This window comes from Manis javanica, chromosome 1, assembly GCF_040802235.1.
Source record: "Manis javanica isolate MJ-LG chromosome 1, MJ_LKY, whole genome shotgun sequence".
In the NCBI taxonomy this organism is placed as follows: Eukaryota; Metazoa; Chordata; class Mammalia; order Pholidota; family Manidae; genus Manis; species Manis javanica.
In genome coordinates this window covers 64,962,658-64,980,170 of record NC_133156.1, presented here as the reverse complement: position 1 = coordinate 64,980,170, position 17,513 = coordinate 64,962,658, and positions in this window count along the sequence as shown.

The following is a 17,513-nucleotide window of genomic DNA, read 5'->3' as shown; positions in this document are numbered from 1 at the left end:
TCATTGCACTTCCCATGTCACATGGAAATGACAGCTTAATGTGTTTGCCACCCAAAGTTTGTAGATAGCCCCTACTGTCTGCAGGGCCCTGTGGGGATAACATTCCCCAAAGACATGGAAAGTTACAAAATGAAATAGGATAAGGGACAAATTCATGTTCAATTAAGGAGAACACCATGGACTTCTTGCAGCAATTGACATCTGAAATATTCTGCAAAGGTTTTCACAGGACAGATGGGGCCCGGGATGTGCTCCAGGACAAGAGGACAGAAATTAGAGAGCATTCAGGGGTCAGTGAGTTTACGGGGTGTGTCTGAAGCACGTGGTGGTCCGTGAATGCAGGGCTATGGAGCAGATGCTCCTATAAATAATGAGAGCCCTTTGGAGGTCTTTGAGCCACAGTGACATGATCAGAGCTGAGGGGTGGTCACCCAGCAGGAGGAACTGGAGAGGAGAGACACAGTGCTGGAAGGAGCCAGCATTTGTTGGGTGTGCCAGATGTGCGGTATATGCTTTTATCTACGATTTTATTTTATCCTCCCAGTTCTATGAAATTCGCATTTTAATTACAAGGGGGAAAAGCTCAGACACAACTGGTTAAATAAACTGCCAACCTCTCTGTCTCTGTATCCTTAACTTCTTGGCCAGCATGTGCTTGTTGTGTAAGTATAGACAAAGGTGAACAAATGAATGAACTAACAAATGGATGGATGCATGGAGCCAGGGCCGAATCACGTCTGCCTCAAGCTAAACCTGTGTTCTTTACCTTTCACTGTCAGAAGATGTTTTTTTGCATAGGCAGGAATAGGCTCATCAAGGCCTGAACTTGGGCTGTGGTACTCTGAGTGTACAGAGGGGCTGGCAGGAGAGGGCTGGTGAGCTAGAGCCACCCAGGATTAATGAAGTCCACACTAGGAAACCACCTACTCTGATTTGCCTGGAACTAAGGGGTTTCTGGAAACACAAAACTTTCAATGGTAAAACTGGGAAAGTCCCAGGGAAACCAGGACCATTGGTTTTCCTGACTGGGAGCCCAGAGGAAAGAGTCATATATTCAAGGCAGGAACATAGGAGTGCCAGGAAACTCTCTGGGAAAGAAGTAATACTGTAACTGAACATCAATGTTTCTAAACTTGCAGCAGGTTTGAGCTTCCCTGGAGGGCTTTTTGAAGCACACAGTCCTGCACCCTACTCCCAGAGTTTCTGATTCAGTGGTGTGGAGTGGATGCTGAGAATCTGCATTTCTAACAGGTGATGAGGCTGCTGGTCCAGAACCACACTTTGAGAGACACTGCATTTGTTTGCAAAGCCCTTCTGCAGGCCTCAGCTCATTGCTCCTCCTTATGACCTTGTGGCGTAGTCTGCAACCACTGGGGTGGTTTGAGGGTGACTGCTGGCCTGTAGAGCTGCACAGTCTCAGGCCAGATAAGACATAGAACTAGCTGTAAGACCAGACACTGCCTTGGAGTCCAGTCCCTGGGAATTTATCTATACTTGTCAAGACCAGCCCTGATGCACCAAGACCCAATGTATCCTCGCACCCCCAGAGAGTCTTAGGTATAGTGAATGCTATCCTGAAGTCCCAGCATTCATGAAGCAGTCTTACAACTCCACAGAATCATGAAAGGCCTGCCTTTCCCCACCATGTGCTGTGCATTGCGTATGATCCTGTGGTCCTGAGCAAATGATTTCTAGTTCCTAGAAGTGCTCTTCTAGAAGGTACCCTGTTCTAGGACGTACAGAGATTCCTGGCTGAAAAAGAGCTATTCACTTATAATTAACCATTTCCCCAAAGCAGCCCTGTCTTCATCTGACAGGCTCTGGATTAATGCAGAGGTTACCTGCATTACCTTTTAAGCCTAACTATTGAGGCTGCCAGTTGAAAATAGGCTACCAACTTTTACAGAAGAGATTAGAGGGCAAAAGCTTATTTTCACATATTCTTTATAGTTTTCAAAGTATGTTCATAAGTCATGTCTTGCTTAATCCTTACAATATTTCCCTGGGTATGCTCCCCATTTTATAGACAAAGAGGATAAAGTGACGTATCCTAGGGTTGTGGTTGTGAGCTGGAAAGGAATGGAGTTAGAACACAGCCTCAGTTCTACCCAGTGTCTATCTCTATGAATTGTAAAGGCAGAAAGTCAAACCAGCTGCATTCTTGCATATGTATATGATGAAACATACACACTTTTTGTGTATGACTCACAGATGAATGTCACGTCTGTGAAATATCCAGATTCTAGCCAGCCTTTCAAACTCATATCCCCTTAGGGAACACCCCCTTCTTTCCTGTCGCTCTTCAACCACTTTGCATCATAGATTTTATATGTACATGTCTGTTTTCTCCAATTAGATGGTAAGACCTGGCAGACAGAGTCTTGCATTCCTTCCATTCGCCCCAGGACCCTCTAAAGCGAATGCTACATACAGAGCAGGAGTTCAGTGAGCAAGTGCTGAGTGTTCAATGACTATTAAACAAGAACCTGGCCCTCAGGCAGCATCATAAACAGCAGACAAGTGAGATGTGTCTTCATTTCCTATTGCTGCTGTAACAAAGGACCACAGATCTAGTGGTTTAAAAACAATTCAAATTTATTATCTTATAGTTTTCGAGGTCAGAAGTTTGAAATGGGTGTCATGAGCTAACAACAGATTGTTGGCAGGATTGCATTTCCTCTGGAGAGCCTAGGGAAGAATCTCTTTCCTTGTTTTTTTCCAGTATCCAAGGCTACCTGCATTCCTTCCTTGGTGGCCTGTCTCCCAACATCAAAGCCAGCTACATGAGGTTTGGGTCTTCACACTGCATCACTCTGACCTTCCCATCTGCCTCCCTGTTCCACATCTAATGATCCCCGGTGATTACCTTGGGCCCCTGTGGACAATCCATGATAAAGTCAGCAGACCAGCAATCTTACTTCCATCTGCACCCTTAATTCCCCTTTGCCGTGTAACATACCATAAGCACAGGTTCAGGGAGTAGGAGCAGAAGGGGAGCCTTACTCTGCCTACCATGCTGAGTAAGGCAGAGGGTAAAACGTGTCCAGAATTTGGTAATGTTCACATGAACATGACTCACTAAAGCACCTGTTGTCACTGTGGACTGTTTGAACACTTGCAAGGTATTTGTCTCTGGGCTTAGGGCCTCATGTTCATCTTGTGTGTATATTTAATCCTCATATCCCTCTAGTGATGTTGGTATTAGCCCCATTTTCAGATTAGGAAACAGAGGCAAAGAGAAAGTATGTAACTTGCTTATGAATCAGGACACGGTGAGTACTGGAGCTGAGGTACGCCCTCCTCTTTCCACCACTCCCCACCTGGCCTCCTGGGGCCCAGCTCAGCTCCGCTCTGCAAACCACTCAGAGCCTGGCACTTTCATAGGTCCCCCTTCTTGTAACTCTCAGCCCAGATCCAGCTTAACTATACAATGAGGAGCAGGGTAAAATGAAACCCGGCAAAACCTTCCCGCAGGTAACTCATAGGGGATTTGTTTTTTCTCTTACTCTTGTTGTTCAAGGAGACAGATGATAATTAAAATGTCAGAGCCCTTCATGCTTCTCTGATCAAGATAACTACTTTACCACAGGTGATAGAAAGAAAAGGAGGACAATTTCTGCTGTGGGGGAAGGCAGGTGAGGATTCTGAGAGGGGGCAAAGCTGGCGAAATGGATCCCTTCTGCTCAGTGGAGAGCCTATTGCAGCTCCAGCTGAGCCAGGGTGAGCGCTCAGCCCACAGCGCCTTTAGGGGGCCTCCTCCCCAAGTCCCCATCCCTACAGCTCAAAGGAAGCTAACTTCCAGCACATCCATCCTACAGCTTGCTAATTCTATCCAATCTCTCCAATTCAGTTAATTCCCAGTTTCAGTAACAGAAGCAGCAGCTGTCAAGATTAGCAGCTGTGTTCTTTGTCTCTCTAGGTCTTCCTCCCCCCTTCTCTCTCCAAGTTAACTGAGTGGGTCACATACAATCTACTAGGGGAAAAAGAGAATAAAGGTACTGGTTAAAATGAGAGAAGAAAGGAGGTATGAACCCGTAAGAACTTGAAAGTGTCAGGTCAGAGGAGGCAATGGAGAAAATTCTTCCCCAACCTTCAAGTTTCAGTTCAACACTAAACAATCTCCTCAACACCCAGGTGTTCCCTGCAACAGCCAGTTCTTCCCAAGCTTACTGTGACAAGGTGTAAACTTTTTACAATCCAATCTGTTGTGGACCAGTTCTAGGTTCTGCTGTGCATGACCAGTTAGCAAGCTCCCCCCACATGTGATTCACGCTTGAAGGCAACAATACCCAGACGGGTCTATAACTTGCTCAAAGACCACACACATGGATGTCAGGCCAATGTGAGTTGCTACACATTCTCAAAGTCTGTATTTACCTCATTGACCAAGTTGCACTGTCCTAGAGGCCTCACTGAGGAAGTGTAATGTGCATATAAATTTAAGGCATATTAGTTGGCCTTGTGAATTTCTGCAGGAAGCATATTTCAGGCAGAGGCAACAGTCATAATGAAGGTAGGAGACACGATGACTAGAGATGAAGGAATAAGGGGAGGATTTAAGAAGATGAGATTTGGCAGGTAAGGGAGGATGGTAGGTCACATTAGGCCCTGAGGCTGTTAACGGATTTTGAATTATTTTCTTACTCTAAGTGAAGCAGTATGCCCTGCCCTGTAAGACTTGGAGCAGAGGAGGCATGGCACCGCTTCAGTGTCATGGGGCAAGGCTAAAGGCAGGCAGCCCAGTTAGCTGCTGCAACAATCCAGGCTCGTGGCAATGGAGGCTCCGACCAGGGTGTCAGACCAGGAGGTCTGAAATGAAATATATTTTGAAAATAGAGCGTGGATAAGACACCAGAGAAAGAGGGGAGCCAGGGATGGGGCCACTGTTGTTTGCCTGAGCAATAGGAAGGGTGGAGTTGCTATCACTGAGTTGGGGAGGGCATCCAGTGAAGTCAGTTTGGCAGGGGAGAATGAGTTTGATTTTTAGCATGTTGAAATTGGAATATCCAACAGACCTCTCAAGAGATGCCAAATGGCAGTTGGATACACCTCTGGAGTGTGGGAGAGATGTCCAGCTAGAAATAGAATGAGGCATTGTCAGTATGTGAAGCCATGGGGGTCAGCAAGATCACCAAGGGAATGAATTCAGAAAAGAAGGCACTCCAACATCAAAGGGGTAGAAGAGCAGGAACAGGTGAAGCAGGGGGTAGGATGGAGACCAAGAGAATGTGGTGGCCTAAAAGCCACAGGGAGAAAGTAAAGTCAGGTCTGAGCCAAACTGTTGAGATTCACTTTCCACATCTACTAAATGGGAATATTAATGTTTCATACGAGGTTATTGTGAGGGTTATGAGCTAATCCATTTATAAATATGTGCTAAGTATAATCACTGTACTAGGCACCTGAGTTTGAGTAAAATATCATTCCCTGCTTCAAACAGGAGGTTATATATGCATGAAACACCTTATCCTAGCACCTGATCCCAGAAGGTGCTCAATAGAGAATGGGACTTCTCTGCACAGAATAGTAATTGCCCACGTGTGGCCTGTGTGGATTCATGCTCTCCTTTGCTTCTTGAGACTAATTAAAATTACTTAGTGCTAATTAGTTGGAATGAGTAAGCAAGGGAATCTTTCCTTTCTCTACCACTTCAACCATTTCAGTGTACTACTCTGGTATTTCATAGAATATGTGGATTTCTTTCTTGGTTAGGGAACAAGAAGGGTCCCCATTGGGAATTAGTAACTAGACTTTATCTGGGCTGACCCAAGAGCCTTCAGGGCCTTAGGCAACTCTAGGGAGGCCAGTAGCCCAATTACACCATCTACAAAACTCATCCCAACTCCCCATCGCTCAGGCCAGAAGAAGGTGAAATAAGGCAACAGGAATGTCCAAGAAGAAGGGTAGCTACAGTGCGTGTGTGGCCAGAGGCAGGCCCACTGCTGTGTCCACGGCCCATGGAGAGACTGTAGAGTGTTCACTGCGTGTACATGCCCCCAAGTGCCCATGGTTACGTATGGGAGCAAGACTTACTCTTTATCTTTCCAGGAGCCAAGCAGCCACCTCCTCCACGTGTTCACTCTGAGTATTCCAGTGGCCTACAGTCTGGAGAGAGCCTTCTTTCTCTGCCCTGTCTCCAATCCTCCAGTCTGCAGGCTGGATTGACCCTGCGGCTCCGCAGGCCTGGTAACCACAGCAGCTGGAAGCCCTGGGAGCCCAGACAGGCCTCCCCGAGGAGGGAGTCGAGGTGTGGCCGCTTCCCCAGCTGCGCTCTCTCCCCTGATGTACTCTTGCCCACCTGGGATACTGCTGAGGGAGGCCCGCTGGGCCTGCCTTTTTCTTTATGACTGCGGGTGACATTGCGCTGGTGCTCCGTTCCTCTCACTACGCCTCTGTTTTGATCTGCAAGAGTCTGCTGAGCTTCTTCTGGGCCTTGTCATGTTAACAAAAACAAATGTAATAATATGCGCTTGAAAAGGCTCACGTGTCTTGATATTTTAATAAGCTTTTGATTCTACAGGGACCTCCGAAGCTTTTAAAAGTTTAAAGTTAATAAGAGTGAAAGAAAAAAATATGAATTGTTTTTAATTATTATTATACAGGATTAACCAAGCCGGTTGTGTATAATTAGACAGTAGCTACCTTGCATTGTAGAGGCAGTAAATAGGCCCACAGGGGGGCTGCCAGAAGGCTGAGGTGTTTACAAGACACTGGAGATGTTTTCACCAAGCACATAATCCCTGTTGCAGTTACTATTGCTTTGCTAATGGATGTGCTCATTACAGCCAAGGACTAATACGTGCAGCCATCTTCTTTCTAGCACAGATGACTCTGAAGCAGGGGATGGCAGTGGAGAGCGTGCAGGTTAATTTGACGGGGAAATTATTAAGAGACCCATTAGTGTGAAGCTTCTTTTGCATGTGCTTTTATTTTTGTTGCCATTGCTAAGAGGAATTTTAAGAAGTAAAATGAACAATTGCCAAAGGAGTGATGATGAAGATATTGCTAAGAAAGCTGTTTTTGTTTTTGTTTTTTAAATACCTCCAGCAGTGAAAGTAATGGGCCAGGAGTTCTAGGGCTTTGTTATGAACCAAACTATGACTTCAGGGAATTCATTCACTAATTTAACACTTACTGAGTACTGCCATATGCCAGGCATTGTCTTAAGTGCTGGAGGAAAATAATGAGTAAGAAGCACTAGATGCTTCTTCCTAGGTGTTTCTCAAACAAGGACATCCCTCGGAGTCTCCTGGGAAGCTTTTCAAAACACGTGCTTGGAGACCCCAGCCCAGACTTAACAGACCTGGGTACAGCCCCAAGGCAATGGGCACAGGACCTGAGCATATGCAGCTTGAGGAAGTGTTTCAGTGATTGTCTTACCAATGGGTTTCAGCCCTGGGCAATTTCGCTATGGATTCAGTGTGACCAAAGAAATTGATAGCAAAACGTTCTTGAGGTGAAAGGGTCATACCCAACTTTATTTCCAGGTGGCAGGTCAGTCACTAAAATCCTGTTCACTCAGAGCGAGTCTGCATGCAGCAAGCCGGTCTCTGCCTCTGGGCCCCTCTGTCTGTACAGTCGTCCCGCACAGCAGTCCTCTGGGCCTCTGTCCTTGGCGCTGCCACCACTCCAGCCTCTGCTCTCCTACAGCCTTGCAACCCTGCCACTGTGTTGTGCCCAGAGCACTGCGTGGAGCTCTTTATATAGAGTCAACAGCCATGTATTGCCCACAGGTGTGCAGTGAGCTAGTCAACCAGGGCCAGGTGTGAATCCTGGCCACAGGACCTCTCATTTTATCCACAATGATTCTAAAAGTTTCTGATTGAAGGGGAGAAAGATACAATTAAACAATAAAATACGATGAGTGCTATGAAAGGGGAAGTGTTTGACTGCTCTGAGCTTCCAGTCCTGTATCTTTATAGTGCGGATAGCGTCTGCCCTACATAGCCATCTCAGGTCAGGTGTCCCAGGCAGCAGACTCTGAGAAGGAGCAAGGAGGGAATATGCTGCCGAGCGATCTCAGGATAAACCATTGTTGGGACCAGTCATTGGCTCCTCCCTGGCAGGACTGTAACTTGGGGCAGGGCAGCTCTCTCTCCAGCCCATGGCCAATTCCTGCCATGAATCAGCTGGCAGCTATCAGACACAGGCACTCCCTGCACCTTCACCAGTAGGGGAATGAGGCCTCAGTCCTGAAGGCGGATCTGGATGGCAGGCCACAACTTCCCCTACAGTATCCTACACAAATCGTTGCTGAAATGGAGATTGGGAAGTACTTCAGGAGATAAGTTACTCATTTTCTGTTACTAAACCACAGATAATTTGCTCTTGACAATGGCTTTTGAATTTTATTCATTTTTGATGTGAGAATAATGTGGCTGTGGCATGTCACCCCATGATCACCCCTATTATTTAGGCTGAGTTCACTGGCTGGGCAAGTACCCTCTTCTTCCCCCAGAACTCCCCGTGTCCTTCTCCCAACGCTCCCAAACCTGCACCCCTGAGCTAAGAAGGTGCTTTCCAGGGAGGGACCGACTGATCATCAAGAAACATAAATGAGACTGAGCTCTTCTGCTACACACTGTAAACAAGCTTGCAGGTTCCCCTTGTAGTGATATTACTGCTACATAAAATGTATAGCTCTTTTATTTACATTCGTTAAATATTTTTCTTGATTCTCCTACTCAAGGATGAGTTGCTGGAGTTGTTTCACAGATTCAAACAAAGAGCTTAAATCCTGTACATCTCCATTTCAGCACCTAGAAATGAAGGGGCTAATTAAAAAGATCTCTAAGATTCTCTGGCTCTAACAGTCTACGATTCCCAAAGTATTTACCAAGGCTGGGAGTACCAGACTTCCTCCCAGGTAAAAAGAGGCAATGTAAGGAGACCTCCAAGTAGAAGCCTGTTTTGTTAAAATGGAAGCACTATAAAACTTCTCTAGCACAACAAAGCTGGAAGCAGGAATTTTTTTTTTCCATGCAGCTTCTCCAGTGCCATCTCTTCCTTGTCAACACTGTGGAGTAGGGAAGTCAGTAAGTGGTTATACACAAGTGCAGGAGGAGTGCACATGGCAAGATAATACCAATGTGAAGAACTACTGAAATTGGGTAAAAAGTTGTAGTCTTCTCCACTGTCTCGGCTGGGCACATAATACTGTTCATTCTCAAATAATCTGTATGTTCCTGATGATTTGACATCATCAGGATGAGAAGTATAGTTTTAAAAAATTTTACATTTATTTAAAGAGTCATCTTTCTTCAAAACACCCCATCTCTCAGTGTGTTCAAGAATAATGTAAACAAGAGATGCTCCACATAGCTTCACTGGAGCCTAGAACTCCCTGTGCTGGGCATTGAAAAACTGCAAAGCTTTGCTGGGGGACAGTGAAGTGCAACGCGAATAGTTGGAGCTAGAAAGATCCTCAGAACGCGTCAATGTGGGTACGAAGTCTCGGTGGCAAGTTGGAAAAGTTTTCAATACATTCACTTTGCAAACATGGTTTTTAGGACTTTGAGCTTCCACCACAGCCACTGTCCTGGACAGATAAACAAATACATGTTTGTATAAATATCTGATTGTATCACATTTCCATAATTTTCTCTCCTCTACTGAAGATGGGCCATCAGGACGATCTGCTAAGTATGATGCCCAGATTACTTTTGGGACTTGGAAGGGAACTGGGGAGATGGGGCAGCTATGGGGATCTGGGGCTGAGGAAGAATGAGTGATGGCAGAATGATTAAAGACAGGATGAAAGAATGACTTTGGAGCAGAATTGGCTAGGGGGAATGCTCATGTCTGCTTTTACTGTGACGTGCAGAAAGGGAGCCACTGAGGAGCCACGAAGAGCCCTCGTCCCATGGTCTACCTGTGAGGTGTAAGAGAAGAACTCCAAAAAGAAAAGCTGGAGGCAGGCACTAACGGCGAGACAGAACTTCCATATTCCCAGGGGCAGGGGAGCATGCTCAAGGCATTTAAAAACTGAGGCTAGATTAAACTCTTGGAAATATTTTCTAGTGTTGGCAACAATTCTGCACTGGCCCACTGGGATGGAGTATATCATATAGCAAGTCGTTTTCATTACTAATTTCTTTAACTCCATGGAAAATCCTTTCTGCATTCTCCACAACTCTCTGTGTTGTTTACTAAGTGAAATACCTTAGCGCCCTCCACAGCTTTCACTAACATACTGTCCACACACTCCTCTAAATCAATAAACACATTAAATAACATTGGCCCCCAAATGGGCCCCAAATGTTCCACATTCTTAACCTCCCTCCACTCCAGAAGACCAGCTGACACTGTTGCTTGCCCCCTTTGCCTGCTCCTGCCCAGCTCTCAGAGGAGTTGAGCTCCACTTCTGTCCTTTCTGGCTACTGCCGCACAACTGTCAGGGTGCAGGGCTTGGGGGTAACACCAGCCCGTCTGATGGGAGGGCCAAGAGATAGAGCAAGGAAGGAAAAGAAGGTAGAAAAACAGTTCATTGTTCTTGCTGAAAACTCGGTTGCACTGCCACTTTTCAATTCCATTGAGAAATGTCAATGTTCTTTCCCACCGTCTGGCAGTGGCAGATTTGACCAGGTGTCTCCACACAGAGTGGGTTCTCGCAGTTGGGCTGTGTGTGTGTCACAAAGCTAAATAAGGAGCCAGTTCAGTCCGCCACCCCCCTTCGCTTCTGCCGGCCAGACACACTTCCCCATATGACAGTCTTATAAATAGCTGCTAAGCAGCTGGTCCTCCTCTCACCTCCTGACTCCGTCAGATTCCCCCACCAGAAGCCCCTGACAGTCATGCAGCTGGGAGCTCCCCCTTCCCCTCCTTCTCCCTTCTCTCCCCTCCCCTTCTGACATGTGGCTACCACCTCAGCTATGGCCACTCGAACTATTCAGATTGACTTGTGTGGGAGAAGAGCTCAAAGTGGTGGGGGCTGGATGTGACCACAGAAGCAAGCTGTCACCCAGCTCAACGAGGGGATGGAAGGTTGGGAGACACCACAGTGAGACACCAGACAGCCCGTAGCAAGGGGCCAGATGGCTGACCCAACAAAAATCCCAGAATCATTCTGGAGTGAGTCAAACGTTATAAATATCTTTGGGGCTCTGCTATGCCTCTATCTATATATGTACATATCAAGAATATTTTTGAGCAAGTAAATATAGGATAAAATGCATTATTATTAACTTTTACAAAGTACCAAAAATGTGTTCAGTGTTCAAATGAGGGTAGGACTTAGGATAGGGAAAATATGTGAAAGAGTAAGATTTGGAAGCCAATATATAATAAGAAGATGATTTAATAGAAGTGGTATTTTCTTCCTAAATACCTTTGGCTTTTTTGAAAACTCAGCCTCGACCTTGCAGGGTATCAAAGCCACAGGGATGGTCAAAGAGAGCTGAGTCATCTTGTGGGAATTAACTGAGTGCCACTGAGTGCCAGGCACAGGGAATGCAAAGAGATATCTCCTGGCCTTGATCAGCCCCTGGGCTGATGAGACAGCCAGACACATAGACGGCCTGCAGATGCTGTAGAATGCAGTCTGGTCAGTTTTCCTTTTGGGAAAGAGAGTCATGGAAGTATTCAGAGTGGACACAGGGCAGTCTAGGCTATAGGGCAGTAGAGAAGGTGGCGGGGGGTTAGCCAGGAGGACGTGCAGCTCTAACAGGTTTAAGAAAAAGTGCATAATGTATGCCGTGTCACAGACCTTGACTGTCACCTGAAGAATGCTTCCACTTTCTGGTTCACCTCACACAGGCTGCCCTGAATCTTTGAATCTCTCAGTTTAAATCTCCTGTCAGAGAGTTATCCTCGAACCATGGCCCCATCGGGATCGTTTCCCCAAATACCCTGCCCATTTCACTGGAAATATGCAGATATGCCTGCCGTGGAGGGGCCCTTCACAAAGCGGATGGACGTTCTGGCCAGGCTAACGTTGGACTGGGCTCCCTCCTCGGTTAACACACACTAAGCACTGCTCGGTTATCTTACGGGCAAGGTGAGGGCTTGAGGGCAGGAAGGAGAAGGGTAGACAGGTCCCAAAGGGGCCCAGCAGAGGGACAAATACACGGGACTGGGCAGAAGCTGGGGATGTCTCTTTAGATGTCAGCCTAGCTGTCACATTCCTTGGGAAGCCTTCCCAGACCCTTCATTATACAGCCTCATCATACTACGTGTATTTTCTTCATATCCCCATTGTCCCTGTGAGGTGGTTCATCCACATGCAGCCCCTTCTGTAGGGCAGTCCTTGGAGCGGCTTTCCTCCCCACCGAATCCCCTCCTTCCAGCGCCTGACTAGCACACATGGACACTCAGGGAATAACTGTTCCTTGAAGGGTGGTAAGAGGTAACGTTTATTGAAAAGTATCTATTACACAATTTAATCTTTAACAACCACTGGTGAAATAAATAATTTTAATTCATATCATCTTACAGACGAATAAATGGAGAATCAAAGGACTAAATAACTTGCCAAGTGCTAATGAATAGCAGAGCGGGGATGTGTGGTAGTCTGACTCCAAAGTCCATGTTTTACCATTATGAATGCGCTGGGAGAGGCCACAGGGTGGGCTGTCAGCAAAAGAGGAAAGCAGAGTGGCCCAGAGAAGGGGAGGCAGAGAAAGTGGTCGATAAGGGGGTGGGAGGCTTACACAAATCCTTTCTTCCATTTAGGCTTAAGGGGCCCAGGTTTCTGGCTTCCCCACTAGCTCACCTCCACGTCAGCTATGTAGAGAGCATTTAGCCAGTGGGTGAGGCCGGTCATTCCTAACAGATGCTGACCCCCCGCTTGGACTGGTCTCCCCAGCTGTGCATTGCTGAGTTCAAGCTGCTGAATGTTTCCTCAGATGTTCTCTCAGCAGCAGGTCCCTCCAACTTCCCACGATGTCCTCCTTGCTGTCGCCTCTGACCTACGTCCTGTTCTTGGGAGCTTCTGCACAACAGGTGAGAGGCCAGGTGGCTGGGAGTTCAGGGGTCACATAGTTCTTAGGAAATACAGGAGGTGACACTAACTAAAACTGTCACCACATGCTTAAATCTGGTGTCCCGTAAGCTCTCAGAGCATAGTATTAAATGGTCCCCTGTCAGTCTGAGACTTTTTCTATGTCAAAGTCATTTCATTACTGTATGTCTTAAATTTGATACCAAGCAGACAAGATTTTGTAATGTCTGAAAGTCAAGGTGGCTTTCTCAGAGTAGTTTTCTTCAAAGAACTGAGCCCTGACCTGTGCTAAGTGTTCTATATTTATTTTATCATTTCACGCTCAAGGGAACCCAGTAAGTAGGTATTAGTATTTCACATTTTCTGATGAAGAAACCGAGGCTCGGAGGGGTGAGGCACTTACTTAAGCGTCATCAGAGAGTGAATGGTGGAGCTGGGATCAGAACCCAGATCTTTCTAAATAGAGAGTCAAAGATCTTGACACTAGGGTATTCTGGGTTAATAGCCCATGAAGGCTGCCAGGATACAATATATAAAATTTTTTTCATTTGTGGCTCTTGAAAATAGGTTTTTGAACAGTCAAATTGGTTGCCTCGAATAGTTTAAAGAGTTAATGGGAGGATTTCTTTCTTAATCAACGGTTTGATCATTTAATGACTTTCTTTTTTTTAAAGAAAATGAAGGACCATACTAAAAAAGTCCCATCTTGGTCTGCAGTCCTAAGTCTAAGGCACCTAATCTTTATCTTCTTAAAGCAAGTTGAAAAAGCAAAAGGAAGATAGGGCAACAGGGTTAGAGCGGTTTCGCTTGGGGATTTTTTTTTTCCTGGCACTTAACTGAACAACAGCTTTTGTCTAAAAAATTAAATGTGACAAGAAATTAATCCACATTGTGATCTAATTATTTTTAGAATCATGAGAAAAATGTAAGGTGTCTCAACTATTTAATTTTAAGAGGTGTCTATGGAAATTAATTTCCATTACTTTTCATAAAGATTTTTAGTTTTCTTGACATCCTTAAATGGCGTTTTTAACAGTCACTTGTGTGGCTATTGCTGTCACATAAGGTCACTTGCATGTAAGGTGGGGTTCCTTACAAAGCCTGACTTTAAAGAATGTGTGAATGTGATGGCCTAGGCTTGTCCAAAGTGGAATTTATCTAGTTCATGACCAAGAGGGTAGGGACCAATCAAAGACCTAGCTAGTTTCTTGCCTTCCTTCATGTCTCTGAATGGTCAGCTGTGAGCACGAAGGAATGCCAAGCACAGAGGGCTTTTTTGAGGAATGTTAAACGTGCTATCAGCATGATCTTTGCAAATTAGACTAAAATAAGACCAAAAGTAATGGAAAAGCGGTTCATGGGAATAGAATTAGTTAACCTACTTAAAAATATTTGAATTTGGAGGAAATAATCCACAATTTTGACATTTTTATAACAAATGTTTTGAAAATGCTAAGGTCCTCCTCTCTTCCCAAAAATATGTCCCCCAGTTTGAGGCCCCAGGGACCTAAATACTGAGTATGGAAGTTGATCCTTTGGGGGAAAAGCATTGGGTCCAGAAGACACCACTCAAACTGAAGACTGCAGTCTGGGAAGGAAGCTGTTTATGTCCCATCTGCTCTTAGGAAGGGTGTGCTTATCACACTATTAGTAGAGAACAAGCCATGGGTTAGCTTTGCCCCAGAAGTAACAGAAATTTTGATTAGGGGACAGAGTGAGGGGAAAGCAATTAGAAAGGGACAAGACCTGCAGCCTTATCCACAGAGGGTGCCACAGAGGTAGCGAGTGGAGAGCTGGCAGTCCCAGCGTGAGAAGCAAGGACAGGAAGGCGCTCCAGAGATAGGCAAGCCAGGAGATGCTAAATCTGATTTACTTAGCAATTTTGTGGGCTCCACTGTCATTTGAGATCCTAAATTCAGTGCTAGCACAGGGCTATTTGTATTCCTAAGCATCCATTCTCCGGAACAACACCTTTAAGTCCCAGGGGAAATACTCATTCACTGTCTTGTCTTAGGCCCTCAAAACAAAAGGTGACCACATCCAAGTGCCATGAAGGCCACGCCAGGCCCACACGTGGGAGATGAGGCGGGTGCATTCTGCCTCAACACCAAGGAGGGTGTCATCAGTGTGGGAGCTTCCCTAAGAGAAATGACGAATTACTTAGCTTGTTAAATTCTTTCTCTGGCAGAGCTTGAGTGCAATGGATTCTTACATAACAAAGCACCAGTCCCCAGGGGTGCCAAGCGTCCATTTGCTTGCTTCTCTTCTTCCTCCTCGTTGGGGATTCCAAAGATACTTCATAACAGTGACACGCTGATGTGTATTACTCTTAATTTGTACATGGGTCCAGATGTAACATGAGTGAAGCATGGTACTGATTCTCTACCTTGACAGCTAGATGGAAATTTAACAGTTGAGCCGCAAATATTATTTTTTCCAAATAAAGCTATATGCTAAGATTTATGTTTAAAAAGTTAAATGAAAATATAGCCTTTATATAATGTTTATTTAAAAAATTTGACAATGATAATTTATATTGTGCTTTTTAATTTTCATAGATAATTTTGAATATTTTTAAAATGGCTTTTATAATAAACAACATAACAAAATCTGCAGTTTCACTCATTTTTAAGTAATAGTAGCATTACTATATGCATGTTGCTATACAGTAGGTCCCTAGAGTTTCCTTCATTTGCAGACCTGAACCTCTTGGCCCACTGAACAGTAGCTCCTCTTCCCCGCCTCTCCCCAGTGCCTGGCAACTACCATTCCTCCTTCTGCAACAAGAAAAAAGTTTTCTAAACATATGAGCCAATTTTATTTTTTTTAATTTTTAAGCTTTCCTTTCATTTACATTTTTATGAAAATAAATTCAAGTTTTTTTTAGGTATTTTAATGCACTTGTATATTTATATTTTGATTCTTTAGATATTACTCTCAAATAAAAAAGTACTGAGTATAACATCTTAATTAGTGATTTTGTTAAAACAAAGGTGAAAAATAAACTATGGAAATTATGATCGTTTATGAATTACATATGCCTTTATTTTATTGTTGATTCAAACAACTCCAGCTCACCCTCAGAATACCCAGACATATGAATAACAATTAATTCAGTCATTTTTGACATTTTGCCAACATTAAGTCATATAAAGGCTATAATTTTACTCACATTTTTCAATTTTGTCTCTATGAAATGTATTTGTAAAGGAAGGAAAACAAAACATATTTTAACAGTTTATTAGCTTTAATTATCTAGGCATATGGTATGTGGGCCTCTATTTGTACTCTTGTCTTGGCCCCCAAAATATGAGTTTGCCTGACTGCATTTGCATGTCTAATTATCTGTCTTTACCATTTTGAAGGGGCAATTATTTGTTTTGTATATCACTGTTTCTCCACTGTTTGGTATAAACCTGGTGTATAGTTGATCCTCCAAGAACATGCTGAATTTCACAGAAGTCACCTTCACTGAGGATTACTAATTGAGCTACTGGCTGTGGGCCACTGGATTACTGTTCATATAGGTACATACTAAGTGCTGTAGACAGTGTCTTGCAAAATCCAGATTCTGTTTGTAATATGGGGATAATAATAGCATCTACTTTGCAAGGTCATTGTGAAGATTAGGAAAAATCATTCACAGGAAGCACTTAGCACAGGGCTGGCAGAGAGTATTCACCCAGCACATGGTGGACGGTGGCTGCACGACGAGCACCAGCCTCTGTAATAGTGGTCTTGGTCATGCAGTGGTAGTGGCAGTAGCCGTCACAGTGACAGTAACTGACAGAGAAGCTCAGCAGTGAATAGTGTCTATGGGCTCAGATGGTCAGTAAAGGCATCATGAAGGAAAACAGATATTAGAGAATTGAGGGTACTTGAAAGATGTATTTTTGAAAAGACATACCAAGAAGTCAAGGCTGGATAAAAAAGAATTGAAGAAAGGAAAAGTGGAAGAAGCAGTAAGTCAGTAGATGAGAACGTTTGGAAAAGGGCCAGGCTGATAGAGTTCAACAGAATAGTTCACAGTGGCACAGGCTTGGGGGAGAAGAAGGTGGGGAGAGTTAGTCATCAAGGAGTGACAGCAGGAATCAAAGAGGGCTACTCTGAGCCCTCCTGCCTGCCCTGAGGGTGGGAGAGAACTAACAACCACGTCTTCAAAGGGCTGCAGGGGGTGCAAAATGCTCAGGGAAAATCCAAATGTCGAGGGAGAGAGTTAAAGAGAGCACTCTGAGAGAAGGTTATAGACATGTTTTTTTGGAATATGGCAATTCCAGACAGCAAGGTGGAGGTGCTGACAGTGCAGGGTTGAGGATCAGGGAGCTGGGTCAGGAGCAAGAGAGAAACGGGCGAAGGAGCAGCTCAGCACGATGTGAAGATGTGAGTTGGTTGGGAATCCACGCACTACAGGGCTTATGCTTGCTGTCCTGGCTGATGAAAACAGGGAGGCGAGGTACTGTGAATTCATTTTTACCAGTTTCCTCGGAAAGAAATAATATATCATCCCAGTCCCATCACCAAATGTCTACGAGCTTAGATAAATGACTCAACTTTCTGGGTCCGTCTCTTCATTTAA